This window comes from Centropristis striata, chromosome 1 (assembly GCF_030273125.1).
Source record: "Centropristis striata isolate RG_2023a ecotype Rhode Island chromosome 1, C.striata_1.0, whole genome shotgun sequence".
NCBI lineage: Eukaryota > Metazoa > Chordata > Actinopteri > Perciformes > Serranidae > Centropristis > Centropristis striata.
The window spans coordinates 14,656,789-14,677,329 of NC_081517.1; the positions used below are offsets into that span (position 1 = coordinate 14,656,789).

The window sequence follows — 20,541 nt, forward strand, 5'->3', positions numbered from 1 at the left end:
GAGGGTTCTGATCACACTGACTACACGCCTCTCTACACCTCAACCTGGCTGAGCGAAGCCGCTGCTAATTCATGTTAGCATTAGCTGCAGCATTAACTGGGATGTTCAGTGTGAAAAGGTCAAAGTTATGAGATCAAATTGGTAAATGTCCTTTTTTATATCTATATAACTTTATTGACACGTTGCCGTGGATACAAATTGTTCTGCTTCTCTCCTGATGTTGATGATAATCTATTTTTTTACTAGCAATTGAGACTAAAGTGTTATCCTAAAAAAATTCTGAGGTAATAAATCAAGTGTGAAATTTTCTCTTTTTGCTTTGAAATGAATGGACATAATTTTTTGTAGCCAAACTTAGCTCCCCCTGCTGGAATGCAGCTTAAGGCACTCCCTGGTTTGCCTCCATGCTCAGACCTGGAGGTTGCCGCCTGCTAGTACCATTGTACTGGAGTCTGAGATGTCCTTAAATGGCCACCATACAGCAGATGAACCCTTTGATTTAGCTAAATTTATGACTTTTCTTCTGGCTCTTCAGGACAAACTTGTATGTTGGAGAAGAGTTCTGCAAACAATTTCACTTTGGGGGATCTAAGAGTATCTAAGTTCATCCCCATGTTTGCATTCAACCACCAAACAATCTTATGTTCTGTTTGTAATGAGCATCGCATTCTTTAGGCGGCTACCACGGCGGTGCAGGTCTGTCAGTCTCTGTGGACTCAGTCAGTTACAGCTCTGTTTCTGTCAAAGGTTCAGCGGTAAACCAGAGGCCTCATCTGTGTGGCCAAACCAGATGAAGTATCACAAAGAGGTCAGCGGTTGAAAAGCCCAAGAGAACTTGAAGCAAAATAAGACTAACGTGAATGAAAGTAAACTTAACTTGACACAGTCTGAGGTCTGAGATAAAAAGCAGAGGTATCGCTGAGGCTCAGCAGTGTCTGAGACATGAAACAAGCAGTGAAGGAGGTGATGAGGGATATACAGAGCGACAGAAGAGTTGAAAGGAGGACAAGGTGATAGATAGACACATTGTATGAGATGGTGCAGGACAGGGAGGGTGATCCAGGGATAACAAGAACATCAATTAAAGAGTACAAAAGTAAGAAAAAGACGTAATTCTGCACTAGATCAGCAGACTACCACCTGGCCTGGAAGCACCCTGGGATACCCGAGGAGGAGCTGGAGGATTTCTGTGGTACTTTGTTTCACTGTTGGCCAAACCCAGATGAGTATAAAAGTGGATGGATTGAGACATATAAAGGGTAAACTATCAAATAAAGGGCCATAAAAATAGCTGGGAAGGGAGAAGAAATAAGAACAAGACTGTGAGGAGAGTTTGAACAGAAGAGAGGGATGTTATGGCGATAGAGACGGAGAGCGAAGAAGAGGCTTGATAGAAAGAGACAGGAGAAAAGAGATGAAGTCCAGTTGCACAAACAGTTTTTCTGCTTCATTTCAGAGAGAGCTGAAGGCCAGTGAACCAAACTAAACCTTTTCTTTTGGTCTGCCTGGCCCCATTCTGTTCCCTTCCAGTAAGCTTCATATCCACTCATGGAAAGCAGGATTTTAGTTCACGAATAATTTATTCATTTGCGATACAAAGAGGGAACAACATAGAGCTCAGCTAAAAGGCGTTACTGCCAATACGGCGACAATGAGGTTTGAACCCTGGAGAGATGAGTTTCTTTTCAGGAAAAAAAGGCTGGAAGTTTTAGTCTGAATCAGCAATTTAATGGAAACATAACATACAGTAGGTTTGGGAAAAGGATGGATCACCCTTCTCAAGCAAGTTTCGAGTCTTAGAGAGTTAATACAAATTGTTTTCCAGATTATTCTAAGAAATCCCAAATACGAAATTCTCAAATTGAGCCAATTTCTTTTACAGCAGGGAGAATAAAGCTTGTGTTAAAGACAGAGCAGTGAGCAGGCTGGGAATAGATTGACTGATTAAAAAACAAAAAACAAATCAAAGTCTAATGCAGAATATAAGAAAAGATGCAAGCCTTCTATTTCCATTTCCATGAAAGTCTTATGTCCTGCCTTCATTATAAGAAGTCTTGCCTTAATAATCTTTTCCTTTATTTCTCAGATTTGATATCAGACAGTCAAAGGTACCAATTCTGTATCTGTATTCAGTATGATTCCCCCAGTGGGTGCCTGGGCTCCCGAGCACCCACTGGGGGAATCATACTGTCAGCTGGCAATATTGGGATAATTGGGCTAGCAGGGAATAGGACGAGCAGAGCTTTAACTGTAAACTAAACCTGTGTCTATTAAAATGTCTCCGTGTCCAGACAGTAGTCCCCTTTAGGCTTCATACAGAGATATAAAGCCGTCGTTCTGCATCACCTTGTCAACTGCTGCCGTCTGACCTAATTGGCTCTGACAAGCCTGCAGCAACAATAATAGAGGTGCAATAAATGCAACCAGTATAACACTCACAACTAGAAAATGTCTAAAGAAATTTTGAGGGTGCTTGACTCTGGCCAGTGACTCTCACCCATACATTATTGACACTGCCGAGTAGATTACAGTATATTATCTCTACCGTTGCTTAGGTATGTGACAGATCAAGCTTTCAACATGTCTGTCTGTGTGTGTGTGTGTGTGTGTGTGTGTGTGTGTGTGTGTGCGTGTGTGTGGCTGTGTCCCAATGTCAAGGAAGGATGCTCAAACGGCTGGATTTGAAGGACACTACGTCATCGACATCCGCCAAAGGACTGTCCCAATGTCGAGGATCCTCCGGAGGACAGAGTCCTTCTTTTGCCCAAATTCCAAGGATGCATGTGTGTATCCTCCGTGCGCTCCGACTACCCATAAAGCATTGCGCACACCAGTCTACCGGGAGATTTAAAAATGGCGAGTGTAGAAACAGCGATGCCGGTGGCGCAATATGCATTTGAATAAGTATTTTCAGTTTACACTGAATGTTGTCACAAAACTTACAAAACGTGTGTTCAAAGTCAAGCAAAAACATACACATAAACAAATGCCAGAATATTAAGCTAAAGATAATAAACGTCATCTTGATACATTGCCGGTTAAGTTAATTAATGCCGTCTCAGTCGTTAAAGTTATTGTTAATTAATTTATATGCGTCAGATGATGATGTACTATGTGCAACTAGTACATTCAGAAAGTTATATATTTCTTTATTGTGTTTACAGGGACCGAAAGTCCGCTATTATCCGTTATTGTTATTTATAAATAACTGTTATTGTACTGTACTGTAAAATAAAAAATCACAGAACACATTTCCATGGTGAATTATGCGCCGCTGCTTTTATGAAACTAAGTAGTGGCCAAATTCAGCCAGGATCAATGAAATATTCAGGCTTAATCCACTTTGTGGCTTTTACTTGCCAAATCGTGGAGATTCAACCTTAAAGCATCTTCTTCCATTTTCACAAATATGTGTCAGAGTGCTGATGCCAAAGACACATCCATGTCGTGAACTGATTTTGAAATTGCGGTGCTGAATTTATTTATTTATTTTTATTAAACTGATAAGAACAGATACTACACTTGATCTTAGCCAAAAGGCTGAGAGCAGCGCTGAATTTAAGCGTCCAATTACGCAATGACGCACAGCTGCACACTCTGAAGGCTGTCCCATTTGTGCGTTACACCAGTGAAAGGAAGGACTCTTGCCTCGCCTCCGGAGGACCCGACTCCGAAGGACCCGACTCTGAAGGAAGGATCCTACCAAGGAAGGATCCTTGACTTTGGGATACAGCTAGCGTGTGTGTGTCTCCCTCTATCTATCTGTCTGTGTCTGTGTGGCAGCCACCAATCAGAGCAGAGCAATCAACCACAGCTGCTCCTCCTGTGAAATTTGATTTGTTGGTCACTGAGAGAAAGAGAAAAACAGTTGGAAGTTCCCCTCTAACAAAAAAGGATTTTTGGCCAAACTGTAGTTCCTATCAGTGAACTGACTTCTTTGAGCATCCTGAGTTCTTCCTGAACGTCTAAATGTTTTGTGTAGTATCTGTGCATCCTACACCCAAACTATAACTCTGACAGAATTAGCAGACAAATGTGAGTGAGAAGACCAATTTACCCACGTTTCTATGTATTCTATCTATGTATTTCTGTAGAGTGGCATTTGCGGCCTCAAGCGCAGTTTCCAAATATATTTTTTGATACATTTTTCTCTCCCACGGCACTCTAGTTATGATGTCATCCACTCTAGCCTCTCCATAGGGTAACATTGGGGGGATTTTATGGGGTGGTTTTGCCTAAGAATTTAAAAACCGTTTGCCGAAACTCTTGGAAACTTATTTCTAAGACCATACCTTTATTAGTGTATGTGCGACCAAAACTCCGGAAGGAGTCGAAGTAGTCGACCGAAAAAAAACACGGAAGAAACGGAACAATTAAGATTAAACCCGGTGAATAGTATATAGTGTGCTCTTTCAAGCACACTCCACTAGATATTAATAAAAAAGTTTAAATCGAAAATCATTTTATTAAAATCAAATTGTGGATTAAGGAGAACTGTGACACCCCTCATCATTACACACACACACACACACACACACACACACACACACCACATAAAGATGCTTTCCCATCAGGTTGTCAAGATATCTGTTGCCAGGACACCAGAAGGCTGGATATGATGTTTACTGGAGGGAAACACAGACTGGTCACAGCTGGACGTACGTGTGTGTGTGTGTGTGTGTGTGTGTGTGTGTATGTGTGTGTGTGTGTGTGTGTGTGTGTGTGTGTGTGTGTGCAGCCAGTAGGTAGTCTCATAATATTTGCTCTCTTTCCTGCTATCTCCTCTATTCATGTTCTGATCCGTTCTGTCATCTGTTGTGTCCGTGTCCTCCCTCCCTTCTGTCCGTCCTCTCATTGTTCCGCCGTCTCTCCTGTCGTTTCAATATCCTCCTCCCTCCCTCCGTCCTTCCCTCCCTGCTCACAGCAGAGGGTGAGAAAGGTAAACTTTCCCACTCGTTCCGCTGCTCATCTTTTACTCGTCACTTCTCCGTCAATCCATCTCCCTCAACTACGGGTCAAACTTGGGTTAGTTTCAGTCAAGTATTGTGACTTTTCCTTTCCCTTTATGCACAACTTGGTTCTTCGGAGGCTGATTCTGATACTTGTTTTAACCTTTGATCCACTTGGTGACTTTTCCTGCTCTTCCCTGTTTTGTTTGGGCTTGTTAGGGCTGCAATGGTTAATGCTTTTTGTTCCGAACAGTATAACGGTACGGTGCATGCAGTTGCATGCAGAATACACTGTATGTAGATTGATAATGCAGAACCAGAGTCCACAAGTGCAATGTGTTGATGCTTGCACAACAAGTGGGAACAAGATTGGCTTGTGACCGGTGGCAGTTCTAGATTAATTTTACTGTTGGGGCCGAGGAGGGGCCAGTGTTTAATCAGAGGGGCACGTTAATTATGTAATCGGCAAAGATGACATTTAAGCATTCAAAACCTTTATTTTAGCTTATTTTGAAATCTTATTCAAGTATATCTGAAAGATACAAATACAACTGATTGAAACAATGAGACTTACCAACAATAACAATTATTTTTGTATGACAATGACATTTCTAATTTTTTTTACACACAATTACTTTTTTTATTTTGAAAGTGCAGTACAGTGAGAATGATCTTTTTTTATATACACAAGCTTTAATTGCACAGTTAAACTATTACACAATGTACACATTCTGGGTTCCTTTTGTGTACAATGAGATAGTGTTTGAACAAAAAATAGGTAAATTGATCATTTTATTATTAATTTGACACAGGGGCCACAGCAGGGGCCAAGGGCTTCTTCACAGGTGCAGTGGCCCCTGTACGCCCCTGCGTAGAACCGCCACTGCTTGTGACTGAAAGAAATTAAACGCCAAAGCTGGAAAACCTGCAAAACCTGCCTGAAGCTTCTCGGTCAGCTACAACAGCAATGCACAGAGTTAAGTATATGAAAAGTTTGTTTCATTTGGTCGTGCAAATGGAAATACATCTAAATGCTAATGCACGTTCAACGGCATCACCCAGATGTGCCGATCACCTGAATGATAAGTGTTTGTGCTTTGAATGTTTCAATATAGCCACGGTGAAAAGATATGAAACACTCCTCCTTATGCAAAGGTTTTAATTCTATGTATTTTGCATTTACAGTTTTGTAGAATAAGAGATAGTTTTTGGTTTTATGGCCTATAATGGTGCGTTTTGGGAAAGTGTTTGTTTGGTATAATACAGTAGTGTTTGGAATGTTTCCTATTTTTATTGTAAAAAAGTGAAGTAAAGTTTTCAGTGTGAAAAATGTTACCTCAGTTCCCAGAAAAAAAACATTTTGTCTGTCTACCCTTACCCTACTGTCTGTTCAAAAAAAGTAAAAAGAAGAGTGATCCTTCATCACTGGAAAGGCCAGATTAGACCTGACTATGAAGAATGGGTTAACTTGATGAGAGAGAATGAATCATCAATTAATGGTGGTTAAATTACTTAATTGTAAGGAATCATATTCTCTGGTCTGGAGGGACTTTTTGTCTTTTCTTAAAGGAGAGAATGTGCAAAAAGTGTTACGTCGCTTTGACAGTATTTGTGCTTTTGATGTAATTTATTATACATTTTTTTCTCTCCATATTTTCTTTGTGCTGCTGAACTCCATCTGTTGTTTTTTTGATATGTCCGTGCTGTTAATTTTGATTTTATTTCTTTATGTTTATTTGTTTCTGCTGATGCAACCCAATCTGATTGCTCAGACTCAATTTTAAAAGGTCAAAAGGCATTCGAGCAAGAATGTAAAAGGTCATCTGAAAGTTAACACACCACTGAGCACACTCTAATGAGAGTTAAAACTTTCTCACTCACTCACTCACTCACACACACACACACACACACACACACACACACACACACACAAACTGTCTTGTTTGACCTCCCATCTGGGCAGGTCAGCAGACAGAGTTGGAGCAACAACATAGTTAATATTTAATTGTCACCGTCTGCTCCCCTCCTCAACCTGACAAACACAAACACACACAGTACAAACAACTTAAATAAGTTATTATCTTCACAGCTGAGAGACACAGAGGGACAGGCAGAGGAGGGGAGAAAGGTGATAAGATGGAGGGAAGAAAAGAGAGAAAGACTCAATAAGTTGAAGAGCAGACCGGACGAAAGATAAAAACCAGATGTGGAGCACAAAAGAGAATAAATAAGTGAACGGATGCAGCATCAGAATGAGACAACTCTGGTGGATTGGAAGACCACAGTGAGAGAGGACGACCTTACAGTGACCTGACAGTGACATGCACACACACACACTCAGACACGAATAAAGAGGGATTAACCATGATGTCAAAATATGTCAGAGAAGAGGAAGCTGATGCAAAATATTCCACACTCCCACAATTAGAAAAATGTCTCACAAACACACCCTGTGGATTGTTAGAGACATCCTGAGGGCTTTGCACAGACCAAAAGAAAAGAGAGAGCAGAAAAGAAATTAAATCAGAGCGAGAAGAAATCAAGTGTTTACATGTTTCAAAAAAAGCAAAAGAACCAAGTTCAAATTAACCCTTATGTTATGTCAGGAACAGCTATAACAGCTATAGATGTGGGGGGATAAAAATCGATACAGCATAGTATTGCGATATTTTGCTTAGCAATATTATATCAATTTATTTAGCGTTCCGCCTGGCAGGCCGTCACTTTTTTCAAGGTTTTTTTTTTTCGGAGGCTGTAGCGGGCTCACTTTTAGGAATATACTGGAGATACTGGTATCATATGAAACTAGAAGATCTTACTTTGTTGGTCAGTCTGTGGGTTTGACTCTCATTGTGGAAAATTAAAGGACTTGATTGAATTTAACATCAAAATGCAGTTAAATATTGAAATTGTAATACATTGTATCGCCATACTCACCATATCGCAGAATGCTTAAAATCTCAAATATATTGTATTGTGACTCAAGTATCGGGATAAAATCGTATCATGGGGCCTCTTGCGATTCACACCCCTAAACCTGAGGCATGAATAATTATCCAAAAGTGTCAAAAACTAAAAAAAATCCAATAAACATTGTTTATATTTCATTAACAACTCCATTACTAACCATTTCAATCAATATTTAGTGCAATGGTGTTATTAACCTCTCACAGATCAGGTTCAAAGAGGATAATTAACTTGCGTTTACGTTGGAAAGACCTACATATAAAATACAATAGTTTTACATTTTACATTTATTTTACATCATACTTTTTTTTCCGTTTATGAAATAATATTTATAACTATTTTTTAAAATATTTTAAAACTTTTTAATGGTTCAATTTGACCCACAACATAAGATTAGGGTTAAATGTAAAAGACTAATCCATCAAAAATGTATTTTTATCGAAGAGTATCAAACATGTATGACTTTTAATGTGAAAGGTATCTCTGAAAAGAAAAATAAACTACTATAATAACTATACCTATAATTAACGACTCGACAGTAACAGCTGCCAGCTCGCCTTTAAAAACAATATTAAGATATGAGCAACCAGTTCTTGGTCTTTGGTTGCAACAACCAATTTTTATCCCCCAAAATAAATAAATCATATTTATTATTATAATATTTGTTGCATTATTGATCATATTTGTTGCAATATTCCAAAAACATTTGAATATTTTCATTTGATGCAGCTTTAAAAACATGTTTTTTTCTGGGTCTGAGAGTTTATTTTCTAACTTAAAAGGCTTCTTCAATGTGTATTACAAGACGAAAGTTTTAAAGTTCAAAGCATCATTTTTTACAATAATAAACTACTCGACAGAAGCAGCTGCCAGCTAGCCTTTGGCAACAATATTAAGATATGAGCAACCATTTCTTGGTCTTTGGTTGCAACAACCATTTTTTAACCCCCAATATGAAGAAATGATATCAAATATTATAATATTTGTTGCATTATTGACAATATTTGTTGCATTACTGATGAAGTTCAGCTATTCAATTTTTTCCATTGCACTACATGTAAATATATGTCAACAACCTGACCGTGTACATATATTTTTAATGTTTAATATTTAATATCTGTATTTTTTGTACACAAGACAGAGTCAGATTCTTAGTATGTGCACACAAATCTGACCAATGAAGCTGATTCTGATTCTGAATTGAGGAAGAACCAGATGAAACAAAAAGGAAATTTCTAGTCTAGTCTTAAGAAGACGTATTCCAGAAAAAAAATCTATTTAGTATTTGCTAAAGGGTTTTTATTTCTTGCTTTATTTCTTTCTTTGACAGTGTCATTAATTGGTGGAAAAAATGTTATTAAATAAAATTAAAATTGTTATAATATTCTGAAGAGTTTCTATCCCTGCAGAAGAAGTTTTTCTTTCTTTTTATTTTCTAACTTTACCTGTCAAATGTCAGAGGCTTGTTGGTTTTTTGTTTGCACACAGTCTGCTCCCCCATATGGGTTTAATGGTTTATTTCTCTATACTGATTTTAAACAGCCTGGCACATGAATACAATATAAGATCAACTGCATTTCATCAATATGGTGGATAGGAACAGACTTGACTGTCAGTGTCATTTATCTCAAGTAGGATTTTCTCATATTATTCTCTAATTCTTATTTTCCTCTTATGGCTTTGTGCAAGAACAGATATAAGAGAAAAATCAGAAAAGATTCATGCCAACATAGTACCAACAGAAACTGTATGTCTGTGTTCTATTGTGGAAAAAAAGCTTAATAAACAAAAAAAAAAATAGTACCAACAGAAATACTTATATATATATATACTTATATTATATTCATATGAAAATGTGATCATTAAAAACTCATTTTGTTTGGCCATGCATTGTTTAAACCCAGAGGTTCATTTTAAATTATAATGAAGGTCTCAAAAGATAAAAAATAAGAAAAAAATATTGCAAAAAACCACTTGGATATTTTCATTTGATGCAGTTGTGCAGCTATAAAAACATGTTTTTTTGGGGTCTGAAAATTTTAGAGTGAACTTAAAAGGCTACTTAAATGTGTATTAAAAGACGAAAGTTTTAAAGTTCAAAGAATGATGCCATAAAAAAGGGAAAATAGAAGAATAGAGTGAGAGAAAATCTTCTTGTTTTACTTACTGAAGCCCACAAACATTCATTTCTCATTTCCCTTCTGTCTTTGTGTGAACCACAGAGCTGCAGGCAGAGAGTTCACACAGACAAAGCACAGCATGAACACACACACACACACACACACACACACACACACACGGAGCACGAACACGCAAACACACCACACACACATGCTTAATATTACACTCACACAACATCCAGGGAAAACATGGCTGCCTCTTAATTCAACACAATGCGAGCACATTACACCACAAACATGCAACAATACACACACACACACACACACACACACACACACACACACTGTAACATATGCGTGACAAACACACATGTTCTTATTAGTAGACACAAGCACGAATAAACTGAATGGATGAATGAATGAACTGAAGAGGTTCACGACCTGATGGCACGAAGGTCAAAATCTCAGCCAGTTTGAGAAATAATAGATGTCTTCTGTTGCTTTCTGTGTCTCACTTCACTTTCATTCTGCTTTATGTCCAAATAAAAGTGATCAAATAGAGTGATTTCACTCATACATAACTTATATAGCACGTTTATTTACAGAAAAAATAGGGGGTATAAAGCTTTTTACTGAAATGCTTTACAAATAAAACCTCAAAATTAATCTTTTGTTGTTCTGGTAGCAGTTCTTGATGTATTACTACTTTTCCAACTTGGATTTGCTTTTTTCATGTTTATATCGGTTATATATTATATTAACGTGAAACTACCAGTCGCAACACTGACCACGACTTTAAAAGACAAAACAACTTCACTAAAGACGTTTCTGCATCATGCAAACTCAAACATCAATTTATAGCAAGAATGCATTTAGACTCACACACAAGCATCAAGCAGTGATGATAAAACCCTGATTGTGAGACAGTTTGGAGAGACAGGAGATTCAGAGTACAGTTTGGAAGCCAAAGGAGGAAACAAGGGGACATGCCTATAATGGATTACTGTAAATATAATTCCTATACACTAACGGGCCACTTTATTAGGTACACCTGTGCAACTTCATCCCTAATGCAAACATGTAATCAGCCAATCACATGGCAGCAACTGAAGGTCAAACTGAGCATCAGAATGGGGAAGAAAGGTGATTTAAGTGACTTTGAACGTGGCATGGTTGTTGGTTGTTTGAGTGGTTCTCAAACTGATATGGTCATTATTGCGATTTAACTGTTTAACTGCATTTTATGTACACAAAATTAAATTCAATCAAGAATTGTTTTGTCAAATAAGAGAAACTTCTCAGTCTATTCCTCTCGCTTCAGTCTTTTTATTTCTCCACAATGAGAGTCAAACTCACAGACTGACCAACAAAGTATTCAGTCAAACTGAACTCAACTGATATCAAACATGTATGGATGACAACAACTGCAGTATTTTATCAAACTTTCAAAAACAACAAGCTTCACTGCTCCCAATTTTTTTCGAATAAAACATAAAAAAAGCAGAACTTTGCAGCGTTATTTTGAAAACAACAGGATATCCTGACACATGGTACCTATAGATGTTTTAGATCTTCTAGTTTAATATGACACCAGGATCTACAGTATATTCATAAAAATGAGCACACTGCGGCCTCCGGGAATCGGTGGAAATACAGCCGGCTGATGGAGCGCTAAATATCGATACTTGGCGGCCATGAATCGATATAATATTGCCATGCAAAATATTGCAAAACTATGCTGTATCTATTTTTTCCACCACCTCTGATGGAGACTGGTTCAACAGTAACTCAAATAAACAACTTTGGTCAAGAGTATTAAATTGTTGCTAAATTTTGTGTGTAAAATACTATTACTTTGATTACTTTAGATTCTCGCCTGTGAAACTATAAAAAAATTGTAAAAAAAAAAAAAAAAGGATGAATAATAATTTTACATACCTATTGTTACCCTTCCTCCTCATCATTCTTTCCTTTCTTCTTTTAACTTCCTCTCTCTTTATCCCTCCCTCCATGCTTTCTCCTTATCCTTATTGTCACTTTATATCTATCCTCCCAATATTTCTTCTCCAGTGTGATTCCTTTTTTTAATGCCTCTCTCTTCATTCATCACCTCCATTTCTACTTCCCGTTGCTCTTTCCTTTATCACACCCTCTCTTTGCTTTCCTCCCTCTAATTCTTTCATTGCTCCCTAATCCCTCTCTTTCTCAACTTTTTCTTGCTCTCCATCAATACATCATGGGTCCATATTTTTCTGTCCTTGCTTGGTTCCTTCCCAGCTTTATTTCTCTTTTCTCCCTCAATCTATCTCTCCACAGGGGAGCAGAGTGCTTAATTGAAAACCCCCACGGATGGCTAAGGAAAATATGATTGGGGAAAGGAGCAGGAGAAGGAGAAGGAGGAGGGTAAGAAGGACAAAAAAATATCCAAGTGAGACAGATATGTGGCTGTAATTGTCTGCTGTCTCTCACTAATATTTGTCTTGGTGCCAGTCTCAGATTGAACAGTCGTGTGTGTTATTCTCCCTCTGCCCTCGCTGTGTCGGCTTTACTTTGGACAGACTTGAGAGGAGAAATCACTGCTCCTAGCCTGACCTCCCACAAACACACACATACACACACACACACATACGGAGACACACACACACTCAGGACTAAAGAAAAACAACTGAGCAGGTTTTTGCAGAGGGAGTGATGGTGTCTGATCCTGTTCTCCTGCATGAAGCTGTTACCACACGCAGCGGGGAGCGTCCCACAGTCCCCGCTTTAAGAAAACTAAAATTCTGGGAAAATACTGCTGCTGTGTGTTTCTGCGATGACGGATTTGAGCCCTGTAGATAATGTAAATACAGAAATGCATGCAAGTGCAAATGGACTGGACACACGCAGGCAAATCTGCTGTCACCGAGACACTTTTCATCCAAACTGTCTTCTATGAGTTTGTTTTGTATTTTAAGTTTCAGCATGGAAAGTAGTGTCAGGAATAAAGTAAACATACTTATAATATATAATAACACCACACTGTGAAATAGAATATGATTTAATATAAACCTGCATTTATACTTTTTTTTAAATCAACACTAAGCCAAATGTTTTGACTCGTTGCAAAGCTCACTATGACACAGAAAATGATCTACAACTCTTCAGCTCTACTGCAGCCTGGCATCATTAGTCTGGTCATTCCAAGGGTCTTTTTTTTTTTTTTTTTTTTGCAACTTTTGCAGACAAAAATGTCTCTGAATGGACTTACAGCCAATGGTAAATGGTAAATGGACCTGCACTTATATAGCGCTTTTCTAGTCGCTTTGCGACCACTCAAAGCGCTTTACACTACAGACTGCGCTCATTCACCCTTTCACACACACATTCATACTGGTGGCAGAGGTACCCTAAACGGTGCCACCTGCCACCATTGGGAATTCATTCACACACCGATGAACACAGCATCGGGAGCAATTTGGGGTTCAGTATCTTGCTCAAGGATACTTCGACATGTAGGCTGCGACGGTCAGGGATCTAACCACCAACCCTTCGGTTGGGGGCCAACTGACTCTACCATCTGAGCCACAGTCGCCCCCCAATCAGAGCAACAAAACATGACCAAGGTGTAGGCCTGTCACAATAACAAATTTTTGGGATGATATATTTTCCCAGAAACTATCACGATAAACTATCGTATCAATGTTGTCAGTATCCTTGAGCAAGATACTGAACCCCAAATTGCTCCCAATGCTGCGTTCATCGGTGTGTGAATGAATTCCCAATGGTGGCAGGTGGCACCAGTGTGCCCTGGTAGCCTCGGCCACCAGTATGAATGTGTGTGTGAACAGGTGAATGAGTGTAGTGTGTAGTGTAAAGCGCTTTGGATAAAAGCACTATATAAATGCACCCCATTTACCATTTAAAAATTGGAATTGAAATGTGGAAAAGAAATATTAAAATAGATAAATAAAGATAAATAAAACATAAATAAATAAACTCCCGGGATCTGTTAACAAAACATTGCAATGAGATAATCATGATGTATATTACTTTATTACTAAAATGACATATAAACAGCTGGAATGGCTGCTTGGGAAATCTATTTTTTTTCAGCAGTTCGTGCTGCCTGTCAAACATTTGCAGCTTTACTTTAAACACAAAAAACACAAAAAGTCACGCATGTAAACAACAATATATTGAGTCCAGAAAAAAAACTATCGTGTCCATTTTTATATATCAAACGATAAGTTGATATACTAATTAGGGTGACAGGCCTACCAGGGCCGTCACTAGTCTGTTTTCAAGAAGGATAAACTTGGCGGCCAGTTGATACATTTTAGTGTTCAGTGGGTTTGTCAGTTGCCTGGTGCAGCTGGAAATGAGTTTGATGAAAGTGTGCATACAGTAAATGTATCATAAAGCAAAGCAAAGACCTAAAAGCAAACTAGATCTCCAGCCTAAACGACAGAATAGATCGTCAGTTTGTCAGTACCACCCATAACGACACATGAGTGTTTGTCCAAACAACTCATATGAGCAATACGATAGCACACATAGGGGTGGGCGATATGGACACGTTTCTAATTTTCTTATAACAATAATCTGACGATATCCTTTAAAATGTGATTTCTTTACCAGACCAATAAAAGACAGTTTAAACAGTAAATAAATGTACCTAAATGCCAGTAGTGGAGTAGTTACGAGGGTGACGTGAGCCACAGAAGTTACGTTAAAGTTATGTAAAAAGTTGTTTACTTTTGTTTTCGTATGGGACATTAACCCTGTTCTCCTGGTGTAAGCCCGCCATCTGGCCCTCACCAGCCAATCACCGTGTCTGATGTCCAGCACAAAACTCAGATCAAACTGTCAAACTAGGCAGCGCTGAGCAAATATAAATCAAGATTCTGTTAGCAAGCAAATTAATATAATTTGACATTATAGATTTCCCCCCCAATATAATTCAATTGCTAAATGGTCTTGAATGTTAAATTAAAGTGAATGTGTAAAATAATAATAATAATAACAATAATAATAATAACAATAACAATAATAATAATAATAATATTACTGAATATAGAATTATGGCAACTTTCTGTTTTTTACAGTAAAACTTTACATTTAATGTAAAAAAAGAATAAAGACAAACACTGTCATATTAGAATTTAAAAAAAGATATTTATACTATACAACACAAATATTTATTGTATATTATCCATATTTATTTTTTGAATATCCACATTGTGGGACAAATAAGGGAATCTTAATGTTAATATTTTAAAATAAATTATCATTAAATAACTTTCAGTTGTTTGACTGTAACTTTTGCTTCCAAACTTAATACGGTTTTCTTTTCTTTTTAACAGTGAAGTGTCAGATCAGAACTTGATATCAGCAGATTCTCAATATTAAACTAATCAGATTGGGACCTGAACAGGACATCCGTAACACAGCATGTAAAGATCCACAGAATCCAATTAACTCTCAACACCGTGAGACAGCCGACATAAATACAAAATTAACCCACAAACAAACACAAAGATTAATGAATGCATGTGCGACACAAGCTGTCTCTGTTTCACACTGAACACACACCTATAAATAATTATGTCACCCAATCAAACAGAAGAAAACAACACCACACACGTCTGCAGAGATGCAAATCTGTGTAATTAGCACATGTATAACTGCAACACACACACACATGAGACAATCATATAGTACAAATGCAAATACAAGCAATTATCACTCACACACACACACACACACACACACAGATATTACTCCACGTGCTCTCTCAGTAAATTAGTCGGATAAACGGCGAGGTCACGTTCCGGTTAGGCTCTGAACAGCCGCAGCCCGGCAGCTGCTATCAGCGCCTCTGTTAGCTTCACACTGTTAATTAGCTGCACTCAGATGCCAATCAACCGCGCTAATGAGGACAGCTCCGCCATTCTGCCTAATGAGAAACTCTCCAAGTGTCTGAGGGGAAAGTTACTGTAACCGCAAGGACACACTCCAAGAGACACACACTGAATCATGCACACACACACTTTTTCCCGTTTCCTACTATATTTTAATTTTGTGCATTTTGTGCACACTTCTGAATGCTCTAATTTCACTCAGATGCAACTCTCTAACTTGTATTTTTCACACTTTTTTCACTTAACATTTTCACTCATTACCCTAATTATGAAGTGCACTATGAGGGTGTACTCTATCAGGACCAGATTGAACATCCACATCAAGGAGCAATATAATAATATAACAATAATATAATTTATACCTGATTTGACCTCAGACTCACAGAACGGAAAAGCCAGCTAACAAAGAGAGCAGATGACATGATATCTCTTTAAAAATGGGGAACAGCGCTCATTTTTAGACAGCATCTCATGGAAGAAATGTATTGTCTTGCCCTCATTTGTGAGATGAGTAAAAAAAATGACAAAATAGGGTTTGACAGAGAAGTTAAAACCTAATCTCTTTTCCACACAGTGTCCAATTATGGCGTAAGGTGGGTGTGAATCTCGGATTGTCCGTGTTTGAGAAAGTTACAGAAATGATCGGACACAGACGCTCTTCAATCAGACGTCAGAAAGGTTTTTTTTAACAATGTAGTAGAAACTGAGGCTTTTTTGGCCACTAAACATGTGCAAATTGGGGAAAAATGTGTAATTGTTAAAGCAACAGCAAAGGTTGAATTGCAAACTGTATAGTGTGCTCCGGTTCTATTTGCACATGTTTAAATTAGGTAATGTGCAAACATTTGATCCAAAATCGGCCCCTTTCTATCCAAATGAGCCTCATTGCCAAAAAAAGGCCAATCCACAAACACCAGTGCAAATAGTCACATGCAGTTAGAGTGAAATTACACAAGATGCATGGCAAATGATACAAGTCTTCTTGAACAAGTAATATTTCACATTTTGCATCTTCCAAAACCTACAGCAGGTGATTTTCTAATACTGAAAAGAAGAGTGGAGAATAATATAGGATAAAAACTTTTTGAACACCTATATAGGAAGATGCAGCTGCCAGTTGCAGTTACCCACAGACAAACATGTCAAACACATTTTCTGTCACATAAAAAATTTGCTGATTGCAGAATATGTTGAACCTGCACCTTTTTTCTGGCTCATTTCTGCTGTAAAACATAAACCTGAGCTCATATGTTTGCACGAAAAAACGGAGATCTGCTCATAAAAGCACTGCTTGTAATAGAAATAAAACCTATTTAAACCTAATTTTGGCAAAACAAGCACCCTCATTCATCAAAAAAAATCTCCTTCCTAAACAACTTTTATTATAAAATGCCCCCTGTGATTGGTAACACTAATGCTGTTACAAGTTTATTAACCGGTGGGAGAATTTCCTCACTGTGGCATCCCTGGATCACTTAGAAGCATTAAACATTAACATTTTTTGATCAGGGCTTTGCAAGGTCCAGCTTCATGTTTTATATTTTTTACCTATAATTGATGTTTCATATTAATTCTTTGCTTATTACTGTTGAAGAAGGACAGGAAGTATCACTAGTCTGACAAGTTGTTTGTCCGAAAAAGAGTTGATTCCATCTATCCAGGGTCAAAAGCAGCAACACCTGCTGAAGCCACACAGTTCACCTTCAGGTCAAGGTGAAACATTTAGCTACACTCCCATAATTATTGGGTTCCCCTGGGCTAAAAGGAGGTGCTGGTAGAGGTGATACACACACACGCACACGCACACACACACGCACACACACACACACACACACAGTCAAGAAGCCTCTGGGTATCATCAACACACACAAAGGGCTGTTACTGGGTGTGGAGCGAAGCCTTCACAGAAAACACACAGAGCCGACAAAAGAGTGGAGAGAGAGAGAAATGAGAGTCTAAAAAATCATGAAAAGTAAGAGGCTGAAGCAACGAAATGGAGGTATGAAGAAAAAGGAGAGCACATGGGAGAAAGACAAGCTGACAGGAAATCAAGCCTGAGGAGAAAACTGTGATCATGATGATTAGACTGACAGGAAACAACTGCAGGTAGCTTCCGAACATCGAGCAGGTGTTGATACGACAATATGCACCAACAGCGAAAACTTATGGATGTGTGATGAAAATAAACGAGGAATTCATATAAGGAGGGGCAGAGAGATCGGTAAAGGGGTCACCACTGGAGCTGTCAACAAATAGTCTCTTTGAACACCTATATTTGAATTTGAAAAAAATACGCCAAAAAACAGTGTTTATCATAGAAAGAAGCTGTAAAAACAGGCATTATCGTCAGAGTTTAAACTTTCTGACTGTCCTGAGAGGTCAGCAACATTTAGAAGACATAACCAAAATGAAGCTTAAGACAGTGAATTTTCTATTAAAATCACTCATTTACATCGATGCCAAAAATAAAGCGTTTGCACTAGCCAGATCCTGTTAAAAACATTAAAAATATGCTCCTCAGAGACACTGTGAAGACATGATTGATTCTGTTGAGACCAACGGTCACGTGACAAATATTCACTGAAAATCTGTTTACGCAGAGCAGAGAGGAGAGGACAGGAGAGGCTGTTTATGCAGAGCAGAGAGGACAGGACAGGAGAGGCTGTTTACACAGAGCAGAGAGGAAAGGACAGGAGGGGCTGGAAACATGACAACACTTCAATATGTACAATATGTGGAGAAAACTGATTTTCTTCAAAATTCATGACACTAGTGGGCACTAGGAAAAGTGTAATTATATAAATTTAATTTTATTCCAATTATGGGCTCAAAATTATGAGATATTCAACTTGCATTTTTTCTTTTTTCTGATTTCTGTAATTCTAACTGTGTTATTCTGCACGAAGACATGTTTTAGTTGTTCCCACTTCTCGCCATGATTGTGCTGATTCCAAAGAGCTGCAAGACTTATACATTTATGTAGATTTTATACATTGCAGTGAAATACAAATACACAATGAGTAAAATGTAAAAAGAGCAACAACAAAAAACTGCCCTTTAACAGCTTGTTGGGGTTCAGAGGGCTAAATTAAGTTTTAAGCATTTTATCTTTTAAATTGAAATGTGCAGATATGTGAATCTTATAAAAGACATGTTTATGTTGACATAAATACACCTAAGCCAGTAGTTAATGCTCTCTTTGTAGTGGTTTGTCCTCTTAGAGTTATGATTGGTAAAAATCATTATTTGAATAGTTTTAGTCATGTTTTTTTTCAAAGGAACATTCAAACGAGATTTCGGGCCAATGTTGGCAGCCCTAATTCACTTTGACCTTTCGTGGATATGGGCAGAAGAGGGAAATTGACATCACATGGACCCTTGTGCTCTTTAAAAACCACAGGCCTTAACTATTAAAGTGAAACAATAGAAAGAATTTGAGGGAGGAAGTGAGATGTGGAGAGAAGAATGTCGACGAAGAGTAACTGAAGCATGGAAGGTAATTTGGCCAAGGAGAGAGAAAAAAATGCACACAAACAAAAACCAGCTCAGTGTGTGTGTGTGTGTGTGTGTGTGTGTGTGTGTGTGTGTGTGTGTGTGTTTTTCCGAGGGACATCAGGCTTTATAGAGTCCATCAACACAGCAGGAGAGAAAAGAAATCACTCCTGCTGGAGAAAGTCCTAATGGCTCTGCACTATCCCTGTGCTGCTTTGTGTCTGTAAGTGTGCATGTGTGTTTTGTGTGTGTGTGTGTGTGTGTGTGTGTGTGTGCGTGTGTGTGTGTGTGTGCGCTGATTGATCGGACATGCCAAGTCCATCTCGGCATTCCCTGATGGTAGCCAGAGTGTGAAATTGCCAAAAAGGCAAACAGCAAATAATCAGGACAGACACACACATCCACCAATGGACCTACAGACACACTTTACCATTCATCACTCACATACAATCACATACTTTCTCTCTCCCTCACACGCACGCGCGCGCACGCACACACACAAACACACACACACACACACACACACACACACACACACACACACACACACACACACACACACACACACACACACACACACACACACACACACACACACACACACACGCATGCACATGTTCATCCGCACCTTCCTTCTGTAATTAGTATTATTAATTTTAGAGTTATTTTCATTGCTGCTATCCACTTAACTCCCTCTCTCTCTGCGCTCGGAGGGAAAAGTAAGAGTGTCTCTTTGTATTTGCACATTTTTCTGTGTCAACCTCTAAATCACACACACACACACACACACACATACACGGGAACAAAAACACATCACTGTCATAAATGGATCAATCATTTAGAAAAGTTAATTAAAGACCTCCGCCGTGTTTGCTTTTCTTTCCCTCTCTCCAGCAGTGTTTGTATGTGCGTATCCAGGCAGTAGCAGATACATTCCCCCATCCGACACCTCAAACACACATTTATAACAAAGACTTCAGAGCAGTGTGTGTGTGTGTGTGTGTGTATGTGTGTGTGTGGGTGTGGGTGTGTGTGACACATTTAGCCGCATAGTAACCAACTGAGTCCAAGCTTTCAGTTATTAAACAAGAAAAAAAGCTTTGTGTGTGTGTG

General features: G+C 38.4%; 1 protein-coding gene and 1 non-coding gene across 2 annotated transcripts in view; both read right to left on the reverse strand.

The window, feature by feature from the left end:
* The window catches only part of LOC131970981 (slit homolog 1 protein-like), a 103,878-nt gene that overhangs the window by 62,773 nt on the left and 20,564 nt on the right, over window positions 1–20,541 (reverse strand). The window lies entirely within an intron of this gene.
* LOC131980088 (U2 spliceosomal RNA) lies at window positions 3,369–3,554 on the reverse strand. Its single transcript, XR_009395183.1, has one exon. It is a non-coding gene; the product is annotated as a U2 spliceosomal RNA (small nuclear RNA).